The following is a 6000-nucleotide window of genomic DNA, read 5'->3' as shown; positions in this document are numbered from 1 at the left end:
GCAACAGCGAAGTTGTCGATATTGAAGCTATATGTTATCTGTAACATACAAATATAAAGTCCAAATTATAGCAGCGATTTTAAATAATTAATATTAAAGAATTTCTTATCGTACTCATTAAATTTATATTCGATGCGTACAAAAATAACCAGATATCTAAATATTAAATAATTTTGTAAATTAAAAAAACTTTTCTTTTTAAATAGAAACTTTTATAAGATTTATACAAAAATCTTTATCTCTGAATTTCTTTTGATTAAATGATTCAACTAAAATAATCGAATTATTTCTTATAAGGCATTTATTAATTAATATATACAAATAATATTTACCCTGAGGTTGCTCCGCCGATGCAGGATGCCTCTCCTAGGCCTCCTCCTCCTCTCAGATGTCAGGGAAGCCAGGATCTATTGTTTTATACGCGCGATATACTTTTTTTAATTTGTTTAAACCGTACAAAAGTAAAATCGCATATTTTAAACCATACGAAAGTAAAAACGCGCGATAGTTTGACGGCACTCCCGCACTTTTACGCGCGATACATTGACGGCACTCCCGAATTTCGAAACAATCAAAAATCCAATTTTATCAAGCGCGAGAATCATACTTGAAGTCGACAGGTCAGGCACGATCAAACTCTAAGCAAGAGTTAAGTCCGAAGTGGAAGAAGACGAAAGATCGAGAGAATCCCATTTAGTCGGCATTAAATACGATCCCCGATAACAATTTCGTGATCGAAATCAAAATATTATACGAAAACACGACCGCGATCGCAACGAAGTTGAGACGAATGTCAAAAACAATAGCGCGCTATATGTCACCAAGGTCGAATGTTATTATTTTATTTCGAAATCATTTTAGACGTATTTTAACATGTTAAAATTTATCGTAATATTATTGTATATTATTCGTATTATTATTACGTATATTATCGTCGCGAGAAACGTGTACGGCGCGCTCGACCTCGAGGTGACCGAACGCGAGGCGCACGTGTCGGCGCCGGCGCCGACATCGGAGTAAAAACACGTGCGCACACTACGCCCGCCAGAGTAAGAATGAATGACTCATGGCTGTCACTAGTCACGTACGCCGTACGCGCCAGGCTCCCCTCTCTTACTATGGAATGCGTGACGTCAAAGACAAGGTCGAGTATGCTCATTCTCTCTCTCTCTTTCTCTTCGCCTCCAGACAATAACAAATACGCGCTATACTATGTGATACAATTTAACGCGATGAAATATGTATGTACAATCAAATGATTCTAAAATACATGTAAAATTCCTTAACTAAAATGATATTATTATTCGATTTAATGCGATATATTTAAAATACATAAAACGCGATTACGAAATGTGTAAAATACATTAACGAAAGCAATCTTATAACATTTGCCATATAACTGTTTAACGATTTCTTTATTATATTCGTTGAAAATTATATTAATGATGTGAACAATTATTTGTAAAAGCGATAGAAATTTATATTATAGATATACACATATATTTATAGACCTATAATAATTAAATATGAATTAATAATGAAAAATATGTACAAATTTACTGCCTACACTTATTACATTTACTAAATATGTATAACTCTATGTAATTTTAGAAATTTGTCATATTATATTAAGTAAATATTCTCTCTTTCATCGTAACTATTTAATTATTCCTATATATTACGTGTGTTTGTTTTAATCCATCAGAGAAAGTAAAAGAGAGAACGAGAAAAAAACCAGAGATATTCTATCACTTTATTCTATCACTGAAAATTAATTTATTAAATACAATTTATTAATATTTTAATATTTATTTATTATAAAAAGTTTTTTTATTAGATGTGTGCGCCTGTTTTTATTATAGCTTATTCTATTTAATTTATTCGATTAAAATATGAATTTTTATTAATGAAATATTTTATATAAATATCGGCAATGTACTTCACGAGCAGTAATACATCTTAAAACGCTCGAAAATTCGCTTCTGAATGATTAGGAAAACATGTTTCGCAAAGAAGGTATCGCTACAGGCAAGGTCGGCGGCAAGAGCGATATCTTCAGAAGCAAATTTTCGAGCGTTTTAAGATGTATTACTGCTCGTGAAGTACATTGCCGATATTTATGTAAAATATTTCATTAATAAAAATTCATATTTTAATCGAATAAATTAAATAGAATAAGCTATAATAAAAACAGGCGCACACATCTAATAAAAAAACTTTTTATAATAAATAAATATTAAAATATTAATAAATTGTATTTAATAAATTAATTTTCAGTGATAGAATAAAGTGATAGAATATCTCTGGTTTTTTTCTCGTTCTCTCTTTTACTTTCTCTGATGGATTAAAACAAACACACGTAATATATAAGAATAATTAAATAGTTACGATGAAAGAGAGAATATTTACTTAATATAATATGACAAATTTCTATAATTACATAGAGTTATACATATATAGTAAATGTAATAAGTACAGGCAGTAAATTTGTACATATTTTTCATTATTAATTCATATTTAATTATTATAGGTCTATAAATATATGTGTATATCTATAATATAAATTTCTATCGCTTTTACAAATAATTGTTCACACACACACACATCATTGATATAATTTTTTACGAATATAATAAATAAATCGTGCAATTATAATAGTCATACAGTAAGTCATAAGATTGCTTTCGTTGAAGTATTTTACACATTTCGTAATCGCGTTTCATGTATTTTAAATATATCACATTAAATCGAATAATAATATCATTTTAGTTAAGGAATTTTATATGTATTTTAGAATCATTTGATTGTACATATTTCAACGCGTTAAATTATATCACGTAGTATAGTGCTTATTTGTTATCGTCTGGCGCGAGGAGAAAGAGAGAGAGAGAGAGAATGAGCATACTCGACCTTGTCTTTAACGTCACGCATTCCATAGTAAGAGAGGGGAGCCCGGCGCGTACGGCGTACGCGACTAGTGACAGCCATGAGTCATTCATTCTTACTCCGGCGAGCGTAGTGTGCGCACGTGTTTTTACTCCGATGTCGGCGCCGGCGCCGGCACGTGCGCCTCGCGTTCGGTCACCTCGAGGTCGAGCGCACCGTACACGTTTCTCGCGACGATAATAACAAATATATAATACGTAAAATATATAATACGATAATACGTAATAATAATACAAATAATAGGCAATAATATTACGATAAATCTTAACGTGTTAAAATACGTCTAAAATGATTTCGAAATAAAATAATAACATTCGACCTTGGTGACATATAGCGCGCTATTGTTTTTGACATTCGTCTCGGCTCTCGGCTCTCGGTTCTCGGCTTCATCGCGATCGCGGTCGTGTTTTCGTTCATATTTTCTGATTTCGATCACGAAATTATGTTGTCGGAAATCGTATTTGATACCGACTAACTGGGATTCTCTCAGCGTTGCTTTCCAGTGAAAAATGATTGATTGAGGAAGATGTTGCCAAATGGATGTTGATTATCGGCGTTTAATTTGCATTTTTTCAATCGTCATTTCTTACCGGGCAACAACGTTTACACGCCTCAGTATCGCGGCTGAGGCGAATGCCGGCCGCGTAAGACGTTTGTTCAGTATAGAGAGATACATGAACGCGCGGTTAATATTGAGCTAACGCTCGATAATCGGTTGTTGAGAGCACGGTCTCTGCTTCGGCAACGGGTTTCGGTCCTAGTCGATTAGAGGTCGGTCGATTGTTGGAATAAATCGTTGATGGGCCCCTTTTCTTGTACCGGCAATACGACGTATCGCATTGAGAACCTCGACTGGAGGATTTAGGTCATGATTTACGCTCAGTAAAGAGGTCCGATCCAGTTGATAAATGTTCAGATTGTTGAACATTCATGAAATGGGTGTTCCTCTTGATCCGTCTATCAGCCCTATGACGTATCATGTGGACTGTCTGTATGATAGACACATATGCTCATCCGAAATCGTGCCTAATGAGTTTGAGTCGGTCTGAGATGCGGAGCTGCACGAACGAGAATCGAGCGTACCCCATTCGCGATCGATTCCCTCGATCTTCCGTCCTCTTCCGATTCGGACTTAACTCTTGCTCGGAGTTTGATCGCGCCCGACTTGTCGACTTCAAGTATGATTCTCGTGCGTGATGAAATGGGATTTTCGATCGTTTCGAAATTCGGGAGTGCCGTCAAAATATCGCGCATAAAAGTGCGGGAGTGCCGTCAAACTATCGCGCGTTTTAACTTTTGTACGGTTTAAAATATTGCGCGATTTTATTTTTGTGCGGTTTCAACAAATTAAAAGAAATATATCGCGCGTATAAAACAATAGTTCCTGACGTCCCTTACAATCTGAGAGGAGGAGGAGGCCTAGGAGAGGCATCCTGCATCGGCGGAGCAACCTCAGGGTAAATATTATTTGTATATATTAATTAATAAATGCCTTATAAGAAATAATTCGATTATTTTAGTTGAATCATTTAATCAAAAGAAATTCAGAGATAAAGATTTTTGTATAAATCTTATAAAAGTTTCTATTTAAAAAGAAAAGTTTTTTTAATTTACAAAATTATTTAATATTTAGATATCTGGTTATTTTTGTACGCATCGAATATAAATTTAATGAGTACGATAAGAAATTCTTTAATATTAATTATTTAAAATCGCTGCTATAATTTGGACTTTATATTTGTATGTTACAGATAACATATAGCTTCAATATCGACAACTCCGCTGTTGCGCATCAGTGTCGGTGAGTGACAAAAAGCTTTTATTATATTTTAAAGCAACGAATTTATGTAGAGATTCTGGTAGATAGAGATGTAGATTGTAGATAAATCCGTTGCTTTAACCCTCGGACGGCAGGCTAACGTATTCTAATGAATTCTGAGTCAATTTTAAATCTAGAAAAATTTCTTTTGTATCTTTATTATATGTAAGATAAAATTTTATATTTTTTATTCATTTTTTTTAATAGAAAATTTTGTTAAAATAGAAAAGTTATACATATAAATTGAAAGAAAAGGAAAAATTTTATTTTAGGAATAAGAATATGTAATATTTATTCCAATTTTATACAAGACACGTATGTAAAATGTATATGATGGATGAAATATACATAAATTATTTATTTCAATTATATATATGTATATATGAGTTTTATAAAACAATTTTAAAGATACAGATGTTAATAACCTGCCAACGGAGGGGTTAGCATACATGCTAATATATTTTATATGCATCGAAAAAATTATATTCTCATCTTAAGAGTATTTTACTTATAATGTCTTCTATTAAAATAGATATCAAAAGAATCTTCTTAATATTAGTTTAAGGGAGAAATCTTCTAAAGAGTAGAGTAATTTTAGATATTCTTGACATGTAAGAATGTATACTAAAATGGATATTTCTTTACCATTACATTATTTAATATTTGAGATCATTAATTTCAATAATTACAAAAAAACAATTTTATAAATTGTTGACATTGGCTATTTATTAAAACTTTGACAAGTTATATATATATATATAAGATATGTCAAAAAAAGTATTATATAAAGAAGAAAATATTCTCGATTATTAAGATTATATCTATAAGAAGAGTTTATAAAAGTATATATTTCGAGAATATAATTTTTTCGGTATATACATGATTATATTATCTTTTCTGACTTTAAACGACTGAATGACGTACAAGGCGTCTAGAAAACGATTATAATATCGTACGATTTTAAACAAATATAGATCGTCTTATTTGCCGACGATAATAATTGGTTAATTGCCGGTTGGCAATAGGAATGAATTATTTTTCTTCTTTGATCTCTGACTAAAAAGCGAGTCAGAATGAATATGGCCAGGAACAACAAAGGTAGGTCCAACTGGCTAGAAACGTACGTGGTCAAATACTGGCCATAATGCGCGTAACGAAATCACCCCGCGCCCTCGTTACCCGGCCGGAAGCTGCCGTCCGGCGAACACCTAACCAGCCAGACAATGGGCAGAGGC

The sequence above is a fragment of the Anoplolepis gracilipes genome, chromosome 3, assembly GCF_047496725.1.
Source record: "Anoplolepis gracilipes chromosome 3, ASM4749672v1, whole genome shotgun sequence".
In the NCBI taxonomy this organism is placed as follows: Eukaryota; Metazoa; Arthropoda; class Insecta; order Hymenoptera; family Formicidae; genus Anoplolepis; species Anoplolepis gracilipes.
This window is presented reverse-complemented; position numbering follows the sequence as displayed.